Consider the following 21,133-nt stretch of genomic DNA (forward strand, 5'->3'; position numbering starts at 1 on the left):
CCATCCGTTAGCTTAGCATAATGATCATTTAGTTTTGTTGCTATTGCTTTCTTCATGACTTATACATGTTCCTCTGACTATAAGATTATGCAACTCCCGAATACCGGAGGAACACTTTGTGTGCTATCAAACGTCACAACGTAAATGGGTGATTATAAAGATGCTCTACAGGTGTCTCCAATGGTGTTTGTTGAGTTGGCATAGATCGAGATTAGGATTTGTCACTCCGATTGTCGGAGAGGTATCTCTGGGCTCTCTCGGTAATGCACATCACTATAAGCCTTGCAAGCAATGTGACTAATGAGTTAGTTGCGGGATGATGCATTACAGAACGAGTAAAGAGACTTGCCGGTAATAAGATTGAACTAGGTATTGAGATACCGACGATCGAATCTCGGGCAAGTAACATACCGATGACAAAGGGAACAACGTATGTTGTTATGCGGTTTGACCGATAAAGATCTTCGTAGAATATGTGGGAGCCAATATGAGCATCCAGGTTCCGCTATTGGTTATTGACCGGAGATGAGTCTCGGTCATGTCTACATAATTCTCGAACCCATAGGGTCCGCACGCTTAACGTTCGATGACGATCGGTATTATGAGTTTATGTGTTTTGATGTACCGGAGGTAGTTCGGAGTTCCAGATGTGATCATGGACATGACGAGGAGTCTCGAAATGGTCGAGACATAAAGATCGATATATTGGAAGGCTATGTTTGGACATCGGAATGGTTCCGGATGAGTTCGGGCATTTTCCGGAGTACCGAGAGATTACCGGAAACCCCCGGGGAGTCAATGGGCCTTATTGGGCCTTAGTGGAAGAAAGGAGGAGGCGGCCAGGTGGAGGGCGCCCCCCCCCCAAGCCCAATCCGAATTGGGGTGGGGGCCAGGCCCCCTTTCCTTCTCCCTCTCTCCCTCTTCCTTCTTCTCCTACTCCTACTAGGAAGGGGGGAAACCTACTCCTAGTGGGAGTAGGACTCCCCCCCTTGGGCGCGCCCTATGAGGGCCGGCCCTCTCCTCCTCCCCTCCTTTATATACGGGGGAGGGGGCACCCCATAGACACACAAGTTGATTGTTTAGCCGTGTGCGGTGCCCCCCTCCAAGATTTCCACCTCGGTCATATCGTTGTAGTGCTTAGGCGAAGCCCCACGTTGGTAACTTCATCATCACCATCATCACGCCATCATGCTGACGAAACTCTCCCTCGGCCTCAGCTGGATCAAGAGTACGAGGGACGTCACCGAGTTGAACGTGTGCAGATCGCGGAGTTGCCGTGCGTTTGGTACTTGATCGGTTCGATCGCGAAGACGTTCGACTACATCAACAGTGTTACTTAACGCTTCCGCTTTCAGTCTACGAGGGTACGTGGACACACTCTCCCGCTCGTTGCTATGCATCACATAGATAGATCTTGCGTGATCGTAGGTAAATTTTTTGAAATATTGCGTTCCCCAACAGTGGCATAGAGCCAGGTCTATGCGTAGATGTTATATGCACGAGTAGAACACAAAGAGTTGTCGGCGATAATAGTCATACTGCTTACCAGCATGCCATACTTTGATTCGGCGGTATTGTTGGATGAAGCGGCCCGAACCGACATTACGCGTACGCTTACGCGAGACTGGTTCTACCGACGTGCTTTGCACACAGGTGGCTGGCGGGTGTTAGTTTCGCCAACTTTAGTTGAATCGAGTGTGACTACACCCGGTCCTTGTTGAAGGTTAAAACAACACACTTGATGAAAAATCATTGTGGTTTTGATGCGTAGGTAAGAACGGTTCTTGCTCAGCCCGTAGCAGCCACGTAAAACTTGCAACAACAAAGTAGAGGACGTCTAACTTTTTTTGCAGGGCATGTTGTGATGTGATATGGTCAAGACATGATGCTAAATTTTATTGTATGAGATGATCATGTTTTGTAACAGAGTTATCGGCAACTGGCAGGAGCCATATGGTTGTCGCTTTATTGTATGCAATGCAATCACCCTATAATTGTTTTTACTTTATCACTAAGCGGTAGCGATAGTCGTAGAAGCAATAGTTGGCGAGACGACAACGATGCTACGATGGAGATCAAGGTGTCGCGCCGGTGACGATGGTGATCATGACGGTGCTTTGGAGATGGAGATCAAAGGCACAAGATGATGATGGCCATATCATATCACTTATATTGATTGCATATTATGTTTATCCTTTATGCATCTTATTTTGCTTAGTTCTACGGTAGCATTATAAGATGATCTCTCACTAAATTTCAAGGTACAAGTCTTCTTCCTAAGTATGCACCGTTGCGAAAGTTCATCGTGCCGAGACACCACGTGATGATCGGGTGTGATAAGCTCTACGTTCACATACAACGGGTGCAAGCCAGTTTTGCACACGCAGAATACTCGGGTTAAACTTGACGAGCCTAGCATATGCAGATATGGCCTCGGAACACGGAGACCAAAAGGTCGAGCGTGAATCATATAGTAGATATGATCAACATAGCAATGTTCACCATTGAAAACTACTCCATCTCACATGATGATCGGACATGGTTTAGTTGATTTGGATCACGTGATCACTTAGATGATTAGAGGGATGTCTATCTAAGTGGGAGTTCTTAAGTAATATGATTAATTGAACTTTAATTTATCATGAAATTAGTACCTGATAGTATTTTGCATGTCTATGTTGTTGTAGATCAATGGCCCGTGCTACTGTTCCTTTGAATTTTAATGCGTTTCTAGAGAAAGCTAAGTTGAAAGATGATGGTAGCAACTACACGGACTGGGTCCATAACTTGAGGTATCCTCATTGCTGCACAGAAGAATTACGTTCTGGAAGCACCGCTAGGTGCCAGGCCTGTTGCAAATGTTGTTGATGACGTTAAGAACGTCTAGCAAAGCAAAGGTGATGACTACTCGATAGTTCAGTGTGCCATACTTTACGGCTTAGAACCGGGACTTCAACATCGTTTTGAACGTCATGGAGCATATGAGATGTTCCAGGAGTTGAAGTTAATATTTCAAGCAAATGCCCGGATTAAGAGATATGAAGTCTCCAATAAGTTCTACAGCTGCAAAATGGAGGAGAATAGTTCTGTCAGTGAACATATACTCAGAATGTCTGGGTACCACAACCACTTGACTCAGCTGGGAGTTAATCTTCCTGATGATAGTGTCTTTGACAGAGTTCTTCAATCACTGCCACCAAGCTACAAGAGCTTCGTGATGAACTATAATATGCAAAGGACGGATAAGACAATTCCCGAGCTCTTCGTAATGCTAAAGGCTGCGGAGGTAGAAATCATGAAGGAGCATCAAGTGTTGATGGTCAACAAGACCACCAGTTTCAAAAAAAGGGTAAAGGTAAGAAGGGGAACTTCAAGAAGAATGGCAAGCAAGTTGCTGCTCAAGTGAAGAAGCCCAAGTCTGGACCTAAGTCGGAGACTGAGTGCTTCTACTGCAAAGGGACTGGTCACTGCAAGCGGAACTGCCCCAAGTATTTGGCGGATAAGAAGGATGGCAAAGTGAACAAAGGTATATGTGATATACATGTTATTGATGTGTACCTTAATAATGCTCGCACTAGTGCCTGGGTATTTGATACTAGTTCTGTTGCTAATATTTGCAACTCGAAACAGGGACTATGGATTAAGCGAAGATTAGCTAAGGACGAGGTGACGATGCGCGTGGGAAATGGTTCCAAAGTCGATGTGATCGCCGTCGGCACGCTACCTCTACATCTACCTTCGGGATTAGTTTTAGACCTGAATAATTGTTATTTGGTGCCAGCGTTAAGCATGAACATTATATCTGGATCTTTTTTGATGCGAGACGGTTATTCAATTAAATCTGAGAATAGTGGTTGTTCTATTTATATGAGTAATATCTTTTATGGTCATGCACCCTTGAAGAGTGGTATATTTTTGTTGAATCTCGATAGTAGTAACACACATATTCATAATATTGAAGCCAAAAGATGCAGAGTTGATAAAGATAGTGCAATCTATTTGTGGCACTCCGTTTAGGTCATATTGGTGTAAAGCGCATGAAGAACCTCCATTCTGATGGACTTTTGGAATCACTTGATTATGAATCACTTGGTACTTGCGAACCATGCCTCATGGGCAAGATGACTAAAAATCCGTTCTCCGGAACAATGGAGCGAACAACAGATTTGTTGGAAATCATACATACTGATGTATGTGGTCCGATGAATATTGAGGCTCGCAGCGGGTATCGTTATTTTCTGACCTTCACAGATGATTTGAGCAGATGTGGGTATATCTACTTGATGAAACATAAGTATGAAACATTTGAAAAGTTCAAAGAATTTCAGAGTGAAGTGGAAAATCATCGTAACAAGAAAATAAAGTTTCTGTGATCTGATCGTGGATGATAATATTTGAGTTACGAGTTTGGTCTTCATTTGAAACAATGCGGAATAGTTTCGCAACTCACGCCACCCGGAACACCACAGCGTAATGGTGTGTCCGAACATCGTAACCGCACGTTATTAGATATATATGGCGCGATCTATGATGTCTCTTACTGATTTACCGCTATTGTTTTGGGGTTATACTTTAGAGACGGTTGCATTCACGTTAAATAGGGCACCATCTAAATCTGTTGAGACGACACCTTATGAACCGTGGTTTGGCATGAAACCCAAGTTGTCATTTCTTAAAGTTTGGGGCTGCGATGCTTATGTGAAAAAGCTTCAACCTGATAAGCTCGAACCCAAATCGGAGAAATGTGTCTTCATAGGATACCCAAAGGAGAGGTACACCTTCTATCACATATCTGAAGGCAAGACTGTTGGGGAACGCAGTAATTTCAAAAAAAAAAATCTACGCACACGCAAGATCCATCTAGGTGATGCATAGCAATGAGAGGGGAGAGTGTTGTCCACGTACCCTTGTAGACCGAAAGCGGAAGCGTTATGACAACGTGGTTGATGTAGTCATACGTCTTCACGATCGTACTGAAGATACGGCACCTCCACGATCTGCACACGTTCAGCTCGGTGACGTCCCGCGAACTCTAGACCTAGCTGAGGTCGAGGGAGAGTTTCATCAGCACGACAGCGTGGTGACGGTGATGATGAAGCTACCGGCGCAGGACTTCGCCTAAGCACTGCAACGATATGACCGAGGTGGAAATCTGTGGAGGGGGGCACCGCACACGGCTAAACAATCAACTTGTGTGTCTATGGAGTGCCCCCTGGCCACGTATATAAAGGAGGGGAGGGAACAGGTGGCTGGCACTAGGGGGCGCGCCAGGTGTGGGGAATCCTACTAGGACTCCCCAGTCCAAGTAGGATTCCCCTCCTCTTTCCCATTCCTAGTAGGAGAAGGAAGGGAAGGGAGAAGGGGGGAGAGGGGGGAGAAGGAAAGAGGGGTGCGCCGCCCCCTCCTAGTCCAATGCGGACCAGCCCATGGTGGGGCGCGCGGCCACCCCTAGGGGCCCTCCTCTCCTTTCCACTAAAGCCCATTAAGGCCCATTACTTCCCCGGCGAATTCCCGTAACTCTCCGGTACTCCGAAAAATACCCGAATCACTCGGAACCTTTCTGATGTCCGAATATAGCCTTCCAATATATCGATCTTTACGTCTCGACCATTTCGAGACTCCTCGTCATGTCCGTGATCTCATCCGGGACCCCGAACAACCTTCGGTACATCAAATCACATAACTCATAATACAAATCGTCATCGAACGTTAAGCGTGTGGACCCTACGGGTTCGAGAACTATGTAGACATGACCGAGGCACATCTCCGGTCAATAACCAATAGCGGAACCTGGATGCTCATATTGCCTCCTACATATCCTACGAAGATCTTTATCGATCAAACCGCATAACAACATACGTTGTTCCTTTCGTCATCGGTATGTTACTTGCCCGAGATTCGATCGTCGGTATCACCATACCTAGTTCAATCTCGTTACCGGCGAGTCTCTTACTCATTCCGTAATGCATCATCGCACAACTAACTCATTAGTCACATTGCTTGCAAGGCTTATAGTGATGTGCATTACCGAGAGGGCCCAGAGATACCTCTCCGATACACGGAGTGACAAATCCTAATCTCGATTTATGCCAACAAAACAAACACCTTCAGAGACACCTGTAGAGCATCTTTATAATCACCCAGTTACGTTGTGATGTTTGATAGCACACAAGGTGTTCCTCCGGTATTCCGGAGTTGCATAATCTCATAGTCAAAGAAACATGTATAAGTCATGAAGAAAGCAATAGCAATAAAACTCAACGATCATAATGCTAAGCTAACGGATGGGTCTTGTCCATCACATCATTCTCTAATGATGTGATCTCGTTCATCAAATGACAACATATGTCTATGGTCAGGAAACATAACCATCTTTGATTAACGAGCTAGTCAAGTAGAGGCATACTATGGACCCAGAGATACCTCTCCGACAATCGGAGTGACAAATCCTAATCTCGAAATATGCCAACTCAACAAGTACCTTCGGAGACACCTGTAGAGCACCTTTATAATCACCCAGTTACGTTGTGACGTTTGGTAGCACACAAAGTGTTCCTCTGGTAAACGGGAGTTGCATCATCTCATAGTCATAGGAACATGTATAAGTCATGAAGAAATCAATAGCAACATACTAAACGATCAAGTGCTAAGCTAACGGAACGGGTCAAGTCAATCACATCATTCTCTAATGATGTGATCCCGTTAATCAAATGACAACTCATGTCTATGGCTAGGAAACTTAACCATCTTTGATTCAACGAGATAGTCAAGTAGAGGCATACTAGTGACACTCTGTTTGTCTATGTATTCACACATGTACTAAGTTTCCGGTTAATACAATTCTAGCATGAATAGTAAACACTTATCATGATATAAGGAAATATAAATAACAACTTATTATTGCCTCTAGGGCATATTTCCTTCAGTCTCCCACTTGCACTAGAGTCAATAATCTAGTTCACATCGTCATGTGATTTAACACCAATAGTTTACATCTTTATGTGATTAGTTCACATCCCCATGTGACTAATACCCAAAGGGTTTACTAGAGTCAATAATCTAGTTCACATCGCTATGTGATTAACACCCAAAGAGTGATCATGTTTTGCTTGTGAGAGAAGTTTAGCCAACGGGTCTGCCACATTCAGAGCCATATGTATTTTGCAAATTTTCTATGTCTACAATGCTCTGCACGGAGCTACTCTAGCTAATCGCTCCCACTTTCAATATGTATCCAGATTGAGACTTAGAGTCATCCAAATCAGTGTCAAAGCTTGCATCGATGTAACCCTTTACGACGAACCTTTTTGTCCACCTCCATAACCGAGAAACATGTCCTTATTCCACTAAGGATAATTTTGACCGCTGTCCAGTGATGCACTCCTGGATCACTATTGTACCCTCTTGCCAAACTCATGATGAGGTACACAATAGGTCTGGTACACAGCATAGCATACTTTATAGAACCTATGACTGAGGCATATGGAATGACTTTTCATTCTCTTTCTATTTTCTGTCGTGGTCGGGTTTTTGAGTCTTTACTTAACTTCACACCTTGTAACACAGGCAAGAACTCCTTCTTTGACTGTTCCATTTTGAACTACTTCAAAATCTTGTCAAGGTATGTACTCATTGAAAAAACTTATCAAGCGTTGTAGCGACCAGACCTCAAACAGTCTAGTCTCTGTGCATCAGTGTCATCCCTGGATCGGTAATGCTGACACGCACAGTACTTTGAAGGATTTATAACAGAGTAGCAATCACACACTTATTACATCGAATAGTTCAAGAGAACTCAATACAATAAATATGGCTTAAGGCCATCTAAAATACGATAACAGCGGAAGGCTTGGAAGATAAAGTGAGTCCATCAACTCCAACGGCATCACTGAGTATAAGACCACGACCTAAGGCTCCTTACTCGTCGTCTGAAAAGTCTGCAACATGATACGTTGCAGCCCGAAAACGGGCCAGCACACGGAATATGTTGGCAAAGTAACACATAGAGAGTAATGAACAGAATAATGCTATCACTACATGCATAATTAACTATCATGGTGGTTGTTAAACATTGAGAAGGTACCTCCAACTCAATCCCAATTAAGAATGTGATTAACCCAATCAAATTAAACTAAGTAACATGATGATGAGATTCACATGATAATCCAAGAACTAGATACTCAAGATGTCCATAACCGGGGACATGGCTAATCATGATTAGTTTGTACACTCTACAGAGGTTTGTGCACTTTTCCCCACAAGACTCGATCGCCTCCGCTTGATTTCTCGCACTACATGGTGTTTGAGAAACGGATGACCGAGACACAGTCTTTCAGAAACACTACTCTTTACTCCGGGTGGACAGTTACACCTACTTTCCCCTACATCTGCTAGCCCACCTCTTCAAGAGGTCATGTAACCTACTCAACTATGCTAGAGCCCATAATAGCGTGTGGCTTCACACGGAAGTTTCTAGCATGAATAATCTCATGATCCCTTTGAGTCTGGGTGGCGGTCCATAGGATGATCACACGGGTACTCCGGGATATCCAAAAATACAGGCAACACTGGTTTCTCCAGGTGCCTCAATCCACCCAGATGTAAGTTAAAGTAGCCACCTTAAGTTGATCCATTTATTAACAATCTCACATCTGTCATGAAATACACTCAAACCCAATCCACGTCTACGAGTATAGCATAGCAATATAAGCAAACATAGAAGTAACTCCCGAAGGTTTGATAGTAAACAGGACAATAGGTACTACCTCATCTACTTCCCAAAACCCACATATTAATCAGATCCTAATCATGCAACTGTTTGAGGATTGATCTAATGCAATAAAACTGGGTGATGAAAAGTATGATCAAAGTGTTACTTGCCTTGCTGATGATCCGTGAAACCTAGAGACTCGTAGTAGCACGCTTCGCACTCCGGGTACTCTATCGCAAACAAACAATACATACATAAGCAATCAAGCAAGGGTGCATGAAATGAAACTCAAAATAAGAGATCTAACCAGAAAGTTCAACTTAAGAACTCCGGTTTGCAAAAAGAATCAATTCAAACGAAGCAACGAAGGTCAAACGGCGAAAGAAACAACCTTCGTTTACTGATCTAGATCTAAGTCAAATTTTACAGTAGCAAAAAACTTGTTTGAGTTGGTTAAACGGAAAGAGAATTTCGAGACAAAACTCTAGGCGCTTGAATCGCCTGATTCCGATAAACGAGCGAAAAGTTATACTAAAACGAAAAACAGATCGGAAATCACGATGAGGAATAATCGCGGAAAATCCGAGAAAAAGAAAAACTGACGAACAGGCTAACGATCGAACGTTCGCTGTCTGTAAAGAAATGAAAACCGTTCGTTAAAATGAACGAACGAACGGGCGTTCGCTATTTAACTAAACCGGAAAAAATAAACCGATCTAATATAAAAAACGCATCTCGGTTTCGAAATAAAACCGAACGGTTTTTCGAGAAAAACCGGCGGCTACCTCGGTTCGCGTGACGGCGGCGGCGGCGAGCGGCTCCGGCGGGTGGCGGCGTCGGGCGAGAGGCGGCGGGGCTCCGGCGGGCGGCGGCGGACGGCGGCGGGGCTCCGGCGGGTGGCGGGTCGGGCAGCGGGGCGACGCGGGCGGCGGCACGGGGCGGCGCCGGCGCGGGCGGCAGCGGCGGCGCGGGTTTCGGGGCGGCGGCGAATTGGGCTGAGGCGGGGCTCGGGCCGCGGCTTTAAAGGCCGGCCGGCCTGAGGTGTCCGGGTCGGACACGGCCCGTAAGGCGGTTGACTTTTTTTAAAAGAAAAATAATTCGGACGTGCAGAAAAAGTAAGAAAAGAAATACTAAACGGACACCAAAAATCCTGAAATAAATTTTCCCCGTCCTCTAAAAATAAGCCGGACAAGATGAACATTTATTTGGGCCTAAAATGCAATTTTGAAAAATGCGTATTTTTCCTAATTCGAATAAAATCAAATAAAATCCAAATATTTGTTTTTTAATATTTTTCCTGCAATATTTCATTATTTGTGGAGAAGTCATTTTATCCCCTCTCATATATTTTGATATGAAATATTTTCGGAGAGAAAAATAATTAAAACAAATGATCCTATTTTCAAAATTTGTGAAAACCCAAATATGAAAATAACGAAATCCCCAACTCTCTCCGTGGGTCCTTGAGTTGCGTGAAATTTATAGGATCGCAAATCAAAATGCAATAAAATATGATATGCATGATGATCTAATGTATAACATTCCAAATTGAAAATTTGGGATGTTACAAACCTACCCCCCCTTAAGATGAATCTCGCCCTCGAGATTCGGGTTGGCTAGAAAATAGGTGAGAGTGGTCCTTCCGTAGATCTTCCTCTCGCTCCCAGGTGGCTTCATCCTCGGTATGGTGACTCCACTAAACTTTGCAAAACTTGATAACCTTGCTGCGGGTGACTCGGCTGGCATACTCAAGAATCTTAACTGGTTTCTCCTCATAGGTCAAGTCACTATCCAGCTGGATCGCTTCCAATGGCACTGTATCTCTCAGTGGTATCTCAACCATCTCTGCGTGGCACTTCTTCAGCTGAGAAACATGGAACACATCGTGAACTCCCGACAATCCTTCGGGCAATTCCAACTTGTAAGCAACTTCCCCCATACGCTCCAAAACTTTGTATGGTCCTACAAAACGTGGCGCTAACTTTCCCTTAACTCCAAAGCGCTTTACTCCTCGAAGTGGTGATACTCGAAGATAAATTCTGTCTCTGACTTCGTAAACTATCTCCTTGCATTTAGAATCCGCATAACTCTTCTGCCTGGACTGGGCTACCTTGAGCCTATCGCGAATCAACTTCACTTTCTGTTCACTCTCTTTAATCAAATCTGGTCCAAACAACTGGCGGTCTCCAACTTCGTCCCACAACAACGGTGTCCTCCACCTCCTTCCGTATAGAGCTTCGAAAGGGGCCATCTTCAAACTGGATTGATAACTGTTGTTGTAAGCGAACTCTGCATATGGCAAATTGTCGTCCCAACTAGATCCATAATCTAGCGCACAAGCTCTCAGCATGTCCTCCAAAATCTGATTGACTCTCTCGGTTTGTCCGTCTGTCTGTGGATGAAAGGCTGTACTGAACTCTAGCCTGGTACCCAAAGTCTCGTGCAACTGATTCCAAAACTTTGAAGTAAACTGGGTTGCTCTATCTGATACAATGGTCCTCGGAACTCCATGCAGACATACGATCCTGGTCATGTATATCTTTGCCAACTTAGCACTTGTATAAGTGGTCTTTACTGGGATGAAATGAGCTACCTTCGTCAAACGATCGACTACAACCCATATCGAGTCATAGCCTGAACGAGTCCTGGGCAATCCTGTGATAAAATCCATGCCTAGGTTATCCCACTTCCATTCGGGTATAGGCAATGGTTGTAGCAATCCTGCTGGCTTCTGATGCTCTGCCTTTACTCTCTGACATACATCACAAACTGCTACATACTCCGCAATATCCTTCTTCATTCCGGTCCACCAGAAAGTATCCTTCAAATCCAAATACATCTTGGTATTTCCTGGGTGAATCGAATATGGTGAATCATGGGCCTCTTGCAGAATCAACTTCCTGATCTCCGGATCATTGGGCACATAAACGCGGTCCTCAAACCATAAGGTATCGTGTTCATCCTCACGAAATCCCTTGGCTTTTCCTTTACTCATCCTTTCCTTTATCTCAGCAATTTCCTTGTCTGTTTTCTTAGCTTCTCTGATCTTATCCATCAAAGTAGACTGAATCTCCAATGCTGCTACAAAACCTCTTGGAACTATTTCCAAACATAGTTCACGAAGATCCTCTGCTAACTTCTTGGGTAACTCTCCGGTCATGAGCGTGTTGACATGGCTCTTGCGGCTCAACGCATCGGCTACTACGTTAGCCTTCCCTGGGTGATAATGCAATCTCATATCATAATCCTTAATGACTCCAACCATCTCCTTTGCCTGAGATTCAACTCCTTCTGCGTGAAAATGTACTTCAAACTCTTGTGATCTGTGTACACCTCACAATGGTTTCCGATGAGAAAATGTCTCCATGTCTTCAACGCATGCACTACGGCTGCTAACTCCAAATCATGTGTAGCATAATTCAACTCATGGGGTTTAAGCTGTCGTGAGGCATATGAAACAACTCTTCCCTCCTGCATTAGCACTGCTCCAAGTCCTCGACGAGAAGCGTCGCAATATACTTCATAATCCTTGCGTTGATCTGGCAGAATCAACACTGGCGCTGTAACCAAACGTTTCTTCAATTCCTGGAAACTAGCCTCACATTCCTCAGTCCAAATGAATTTGGTGTCCTTCTTCAACAACTCCGTCATAGGCTTTGCAATCTTCGAGAAATTCTCGATGAATCTCCGGTAATATCCTGCGAGTCCAAGAAAACTCCGGATTTCTCCAACTGTCGTGGGTGCTTCCCAATTTGTCACAGTGTTAACCTTGGTGGGATCTACTGCTATTCCTTCTCCGGATATAACATGTCCAAGGAATCCAACTTCCTTTAACCAAAACTCGCACTTGCTGAACTTGGCATATAACTGATGTTCTCTGAGCTTTCCAAGTACCAAACGCAAATGCTCCTTATGCTCTTCTTCATTCTTCGAATAGACCAGAATATCATCAATGAACACTACGACGAACTTATCCAAAAACTCCATAAACACTTTGTTCATCATGTTCATGAAATAGGCAGGTGCGTTAGTCAGGCCAAATGACATAACGGTGTACTCATATAACCCATACCTTGTGGTAAAAGCTGTCTTGGGTATATCCTGCTCTAGAATCTTCAACTGGTGGTATCCTGATCGCAAATCAATCTTGGAAAATACTTTAGCTCCTTGTAGTCGGTCAAACAGATCATTGATCATCGGCAGTGGGTACTTGTTCTTGATTGTTACTTCATTCAATCCACGATAATCAACAACCATCCTCAACGATCCATCTTTCTTCTCCACTAGAAGTATGGGTGATCCCCAAGGTGACGAACTTGGGCGAATATATCCTTTATCCAGTAACTCCTTAATCTGCTCCTTAATTTCTTCCAAATCCTTAGCGGGCATCCTGTACGGTCTCTTAGATATTGGCCCAGTGCCTGGCAAAAGCTCAATCAAAACTCAATGTCTCTATCCGGAGGCATGCCTGGCAACTCCTCTGGAAATACGTCAGGGAATTCCATCACCACTGGTACTTCCTCCTGTACAACTCCTGATAAGCAATTCACTTGAGTCCTCTTCGGCACATGTCGGGATACATACTTAATCCTTCTTCCTTCTGGGGTAGTAAGCAAAATCGTCTTACTGGCGCAATCGATGTTTCCTCCATACATCGATAGCCAATCCATTCCCAAAATCACATCCAAACCTTGTGACTCTAAAACTATTAGGTCTGAGGGGAAAACATGCCTACCTATGGCCAATGGCAACTGAAAACATCCTTGGCTTGCCATATACTCTGCTCCTGGCGAGGTTACTAATGTTCTAAGGACTTTGGTGGGCAACTTAAACTTATCCACAAATCCCCTTGATATGTATGAATGTGATGCACCAGTATCAAAAAGAACGATTGCAGTAAATGACTTAACCAAGAACTTACCTATTACTGCATCAGGCTGTGCTTCAACCTCCTCCACATTAACGTGGTTCACCTGTCCCCTGTTGAAAGGGTTCGGCTTCTTCCCCGAGCTTCCATTGCCATTTCCATTCTTTGCTTCTGGACAATCAGTGGCATAATGTCCAGTCTTCTGGCACTTGAAATAGGTAACGTGGCTTAGATCCCTCTTGGCTGGGGTTGATGGGTTGGTACGGTTCTGTCCGTTGCTTCCTCCGTTCCCATTGCCATTCTTGGGGCCACTATGATTGTGCGAACTTCCTCCATTGTGATTGTGACCTCCATGGTTATGCAGAAGGTGTCCTCCCGAGTTCGGGGTAAAACAAGGCTTCTGGTGAGCTCCTATACTGTACTTTCCTTGTCCATACTTCCTCTTACGACTCTCAATCTGCTGCTGCTTCCCTTCAATCATGAGAGCTCTATCTACCAACTCCTGGTAGTTGTTAAAAGTTGCCACCATCAACTGCATGCTCAGTTCATCATTCAGTCCTTCCAGAAACTTCTCCTGCTTAGCTGCATCCGTAGCAACGTCATCTAGGGCATAACGTGCTAACTTACTAAAATCCTCCACGTACTGGCCAACGGTACGTCCTCCTTGGCGTAAGTTGCGAAACTCACGCTTCTTCATGGCCATAGCTCCTGCTGAAACATGGGCAGTACGGAAAGCTTGCTGAAACTGGTCCCATGTGACAGTGTCAATGGGGTGAGTGGCTGTGTAATTCTCCCACCATGATGTTGCGGGTCCATCAAGCTGATGTGCAGCAAAACTCACTCTCTCCGCATCTGTGCATCCTGCAGTGGTCAGCTCCCTTCCAACCTTGCGGAGCCAATCATCTGCCACAATCGGCTCAGTGCTACTGGAAAACACCGACGGATTCAGCCTAAGAAATCGGGCTAAGTGATCAACAGGTGGTGGTGGTGGTGGGTTGTTGTTGTTGCCTTGGTTTTGAACTAGCACTTGCATCAGGGCATTCTGCTGCTGAATCAACTGAGTGATCTCCGGTGGGAAAACAAATCCGGTGTCGCGTCTCAGAGGCATCTGATGGTTTAGAAAAGATGAGAAAATAGAATAGAATGAGGTCTAGAGGGAAAACACTACCCATATGCACATGCGACAAACACAATCATATCACTCCAATCAATTCAAACAAGGCATACAATCGATCTAATTATTGTTACAAAGTGCTTGGACTATAATATATACCTGGTGGAATACTACTACTAATTTGGTGGTCTACTAGAAAAATTGCTCAGTCGAAGACTCCATGATATCTGCTCCGGCTTCATCCTCCAAATCATCCTCACTGGGGTCCGAGTCGGTGTCGTCAATGATGATGTAATTCTCCGGGCAAGTAGAATCGTCATCATCTCCTCCTGGTGCTGGGTCTCCCATGAAAACTCCTAGCTTCTTTGTCAAGTCATCATTCTTCTCCACTAGTGCGACGATTTCCTCCATATAATCCTCGCGTGTAGCCTTGAGTTCTTCCTCCAGTTCCATGATCCTAGTCTTTGCCTTCTTCAGTTCTATCATGTCTGCGCACATCTGGTTCTCCTGGCGACGAATGTGCTGGTTTAACTCCTTGATGAAAGCTGCAATAGATCTATCCTTCCTGGTACTGATCATCTCCCATTGCTCGTCTCAGCGCCCACAAATCTGATAGATAGTATCCTTGAGATCATTGTGGTACACTTCTCCAATGCGTCCCACGGTGATGTGGGCTGCCATGCTCTTTCCTAGACTCCAGGTTGGTGCATCAAAGGAAAACTCTATGGGCTCAGTGATTGGCGTGAACGTCCTTCCTGGAACTTGAACTTGAATCATCCAACACTCCTCTTCTGGTAGTGTGGAGTTATAGGTTCCGGTGAAGCTTGGTATTCCGATGTTCAGGTACTTAGTAACTTCCTTCAAGTGTCGTCCAAAAGGTGTATCCTCATCTGGTTGCGCGAACTTGTTCCTTGCATCGGCCATCATAAAAGAGTGGAAGAAAGGAGAGGAGTCAGAAATGAGAAGAGAGTAGTGATCTAGGGCTTTAGCTTAGTGGTCTTGTCCTACAGTCAGCGTGTGCTCTGATACCATCTCTGTAGCGACCAGACCTCAAACAGTCTAGTCTCTATGCATCAGTGTCATCCCTGGATCGGTAATGCTGACACGCACAATACTTTAAAGGATTTATAACAGAGTAGCAATCACACACTTATTACATCAAATAGTTCAAGAGAACTCAATACAATAAATATGGCTTAAGGCCATCTAAAATACAATAACAGCAGAAGGCTTGGAAGATAAAGTGAGTCCATCAACTCCAACAGCATCACTGAGTATAAGACCACGACCTAAGGCTCCTTACTCGTCGTCTGAAAAGTCTGCAACATGATACGTTGCAGCCCAAAAACGGGTCAGCACATGGAATATGCTGGCAAAGTAACACATAGAGAGTAATGAACAGAATAATGCTATCACTACATGCATAATTGGCTGGTGGAAAACTCTATGGTTACAGTTTTGCGAAAAGCCAATTTTTCCCTACCACAAAGGAATAAATTTTATTTAACTATCATGGTGGTTGTTAAACATTGAGAAGGTACCTCCAACTCAATCCCAATTAAGAACGTGATTAACCCAATCAAATTAAATTAAGTAACATGATGATGAGATTCACATGATAATCCAAGAACTAGATACTCAAGATGTCCATAATTGGGGACACGGCTAATCATGATTAGTTTGTACACTTTGCAGAGGTTTGTGCACTTTTCCCCACAAGACTCGATCGCCTCCGCTTGATTTCTCGCACTACATGGTGTTTGAGAAACGGATGACCGAGACACAGTCTTTCAGAAACACTACTCTTTACTCCGGGTGGACAGTTACACCTACTTTCCCCTACATCTGCTAGCCCACCTCTTCAAGAGGTCATGTAACCTACTCAACTATGCTAGAGCCCATAATAGCTTGTGGCTGCACACGGAAGTTTCTAGCATGAATAATCTCATGATCCCTTTGAGTCTGGGTGGCGGTCCATAGGATGATCACACGGGTACTCCGGGATATCCAAAAATACAGGCAACACTCGTTTCTCCAGGTGCACTAGTAGAAAAGGGGGCTTTTGTCCCGGTTGGTAAGGGCCTTTAGTCCCGGTTTTTGAACCGGGACTAAAGGGTCGTTACTAATGCCTCCCCCCTTTAGTCCCGGTTCTTACACGAACCGGGACTAAAGGCCGTCCACGTGGACGCAGCCTGGAGCTCCACCTTTAGTCCCGGTTGGTGTTACCAACCGGGACTAAAGGAAATTTTATGATATTTTTTTTTGAAAATTATTTTTGCGAATTTTTTTATATATTTTTTTGATTTTCAAATTTCTGAATTATTTTAACCTCTAATCTCTAATCACCACCCCTCATCATGCTCAATTTATCCTCTAATCTCTAATCACCCCTCATCATTCCAAATCATCTAACTTCCCGGACGGTCACCCATCCCCTCACTACTCCGGCCTGAGCACGCTTAACTTCCGGGTTCTATTCTCCCTCGTTTCCAAGTCTGCACTTGTTGTTTTCCTGACAATAGTAAGATGTCAATTCTATTGACCCTCAGGAATTTAGCTTGAGCATGAAGTGACACATTTCACTGTTTGAGTTTGAAACTATTGTTTTAAAAAACAATAATTATGTAGTAATTAGTTTGACCACAGTTTGACCATAGTTTGACCAGATTTGACCAAAATTCAAAAAAACTGAAATAATTATTTAGTAACACTAATATTGTAGAATAATTAGTTTGACCATTGTTTGACCACAATTTGAAATTTTTTGAATTTTTTTGCCTCTCTAGATCTTAAAAGCCCCGTATCTTTTTTTCTGTTAGGTTTTTGAGGATTTTGAAAATGTTTAACGGGGTTCCCGAGGTCTTTCTTTGAAAAACTCCTTTCAAACACTCCTTTATGCTTTCCAGAAAATTCTACATCATTTCCGATCAACAATATGGCATTCACATATACTTATCAGAAAGGCTGTAGTGCTCCCACTCACTTTCTTGTAAATACAGGCTTTACTGCAAGTCTGTATAAAACTATATGCTTTGATCAACTTATCAAAGTGTATATTCCAACTCTGAGATGCTTACACTAGTCCATAGATGGATCGCTGGAGCTTGCACATTTTGTTAGCACCTTTAGGATTGACAATACCTTCTTGTTGTATCATATACAACTCTTCTTTAAGAAATCCATTAATGAATGCAGTTTTGACATCCATTTGCTAGATTTCATAAAATGTGGCAATTGCTAACATGATTCAGACAGACTTAAGCATCACTATGAGTGAGAAAATCTCATCATAGTCAACACCTTGAACTTGTCGAAAACTTTTTGCGACAATTCGAGCTTTGTAGATAGTAACACTACTATTAGCGTCCGTCTTCCTCTTGAAGATCCATTTATTCTCAATGGATTGCCGATCATCGGACAAGTCCACCAAAGTCCACACTTTGTTCTCATACATGGATCCTATCTCAGATTTCATGGCCTCAAACCATTTTGCGGAATCTGGGCTCATCATCGCTTCCTCATAGTTCGTAGGTTCATCATGGTCTAGTAACATGACTTCCAGAATAGGATTACCGTACCACTCTGGTGCGGATCGTACTCTGGTTGACCTACGAGGTTCGGTAGTAACTTGATCTGAAGTTTCATGATCATCATCATTAACTTCCTCACTAATTGGTGTAGGAATCACTGGAACTAATTTCTGTGATGTACTACTTTCCAATTCGGGAGAAGGTACAATTACCTCATCAAGTTCTACTTTCCTCCCACTCACTTCTTTCGAGAGAAACTCCTTCTCTAGAAAGGATCCACTCTTAGCAACAAAGATCTTGCCTTTGGATCTGTGATAGAAGGTGTGCCCAACAGTTTCTTTTGGGTATCCTATGAAGACGCACTTCTTCGATTTGGGTTTGAGCTTATCAGGCTAAAACTTTTTCACATAAGCATCACAACCCCAAACTTTAAGAAACGACAGCTTAGGTTTCTTGCTTGTGACGCCCCCGATTTGACCGTACACTAATCATGCACGCAAATGTGTACGATCAAGGTCAGGGACTCACGGGAAGATATCACAACACAACTCTACAACATAAATAAGTCATACAAGCATCATAATACAAGCCAGGGGCCTCGAGGGCTCGAATACAATTGCTCGATCACAGACGAGTCTGCGGAAGCAACAATATCTGAGTACAGACATAAGTTAAACAAGTTTGCGTTAAGAAGGCTAGCACAAACTGGGATACAGATCGAACGAGGCCAGGCCTCCTGCCTGGGATCCTCCTAACTACTCCTGGTCGTCGTCAGCGGCCTGCACGTAGTAGTAGGCACCTCCAGTGTCGTAGGTGTCGTCGTCGACGGTGGCGTCTGGCTCCTGGACTCCAGCATCTGGTTGTGACAACCAGATAGAAAAGAAAAGGGGGAAAAGAGGGAGAGAAGCAACCGTGAGTACTCATCCAAAGTACTCGCAAGCAAGGAGCTATACTACATATGCATGGATATATGTGTAAAGGGGCATATCAGTGGACTGAACTGCAGAATGCCAGAATAAAAGGGGGATAGCTAGTCCTGTCGAAGACTACGCTTCTGGTCATCTCCATCTTGCAGCATGTAGAAGAGAGTAGATTGAAGTCCTCCAAGTAGCATCCGTAGCATAATCCTACCCGGCGATCCCCTCCTCGTCGCCCTGTTAGAGAGCGATCACCGGGTTGTATCTGGTACTTGGAAGGGTGTATTTTATTCAGTATCCAGTTCTAGTTGTCATAAGGTCAAGGTACAACTCCGGGTCGTCCTTTTACCGAGGGACACGGCTATTCGAATAGATAAACTTCCCTGCAGGGGTGCACCACATAACCCAACACGCTCGATCCCATTTGGCCGGACACACTTTTCTGGGTCATGCCCGGCCTCGTAAGATCAACACGTCGCAGCCCCACCTAAGCACAACAGAGCGGTCAGCACGCCGGTCTAACCCTATGCGCGCAGGGGTCTGGGCCCATCGCCCTATGCACACCTGCACGTTGCGTACGCGGCCGGAAGCAGACCTAGCCTAGTGGCGTTCCAGTCCAATCCGGCGCGCGCCACTCAGTCGCTGACGTCAAGAAGGCTTCGGCTGATACCACGACGCCGGGATACCCATAACTACTCCCGCGTAGATGGCTAGTGCGTATAGACCAAATGGCCAGACTCATATCAAATACCAAGATCTCATTAAGCGTGTTAACTAACCGCGAACGCCGACCAGGGCCAGGCCCACCTCTCACCTGGGTGGTCTCAACCTGCCCTGTCGCTCCGCCACAAAGATCCACTTGCGGGTACTCCTACGAGCCGACCCGACTTCAGTCATCACATGTGTCATGTATAAAGTATATAAGTATATACCCGTGATCACCGCCCAGGTGATCACGGCCCGATAGTATAGCACAGCAGACGGACAAGAATGTAGGGCCACTGATGGAAATCTAGCATCCTATACTAAGCATGTAGGATTGCAGGTACATGTATCAACAGTAGTAGCAAGGATAGGCTATGCATCAGGATAGGATATCGGAAAACAGTAACATGCTACACTACTCTAATGCAAGCAGAATAGAGAAGAGTAGGCGATATCTGGTGATCAAGGGGGGGGGCTTGCCTGGTTGCTCTGGCAAGTAGGAGGGGTCGTCAACTCCGTAGTCGAACTAGACAGCAGCAGTGTCGGTCTCGTAGTCTATCGGAGAGAAGAGGGGGGAAGAAACAGTAAATACAATGCAAACATAAGCATGACGATGCGTGACATGACAATGAGCGGTGCTAGGCGTGTCCTAACGCGACAGTAGGTGGTACCGGCGAAGGGGGGGAACATCCGGGAGGTATTCCCGATGTTTCGCGTTTTCGGACAGATGGGCCGGAGGGGAAAAGTTGCGAGTTCGATAGGTTAGGGAGGTGTGATGGACGAACGGACTGCGTATTCGGATTCGTCTCGTCGTTCTGAGCAACTTTCATGTTGAAAATATTTTAATCCGAGTTACGGATTAAAAGATACGATTTTCTAAAGATTTTATTAATTTCTGGAATTTAATTAATCATTTAAATTAATTCGAAAATGGATTTATGACATCAGCATGATGTCATGCTGACATCAGTAGTCAACAGGGGTTGACTAAGTCAAACTGACATGTGGGTCCAGTGGGACCCACCTGTCATTCACTGTTTAGGTTAATTAGTGTTTAATTAAATAATAATTATTTAATCAATTTAAACAGGATTAATTAACTTAATTTGCTTAATTAATTAATTAATTAAAATTATTTTTACTTTTATTTTCTTTATTTATTTATGTATTCTTATTAATTAATTTATTATTATTATTATTAATTTATTTTATTTATTATTCTATTTTTATTTTTATTTTATTTATTAATTTTTATTATTATTATTATATTTATTTTTGTAAACGTTCTGG

This window comes from Aegilops tauschii, chromosome 6 (assembly GCF_002575655.3).
Source record: "Aegilops tauschii subsp. strangulata cultivar AL8/78 chromosome 6, Aet v6.0, whole genome shotgun sequence".
Taxonomy (NCBI): domain Eukaryota; kingdom Viridiplantae; phylum Streptophyta; class Magnoliopsida; order Poales; family Poaceae; genus Aegilops; species Aegilops tauschii.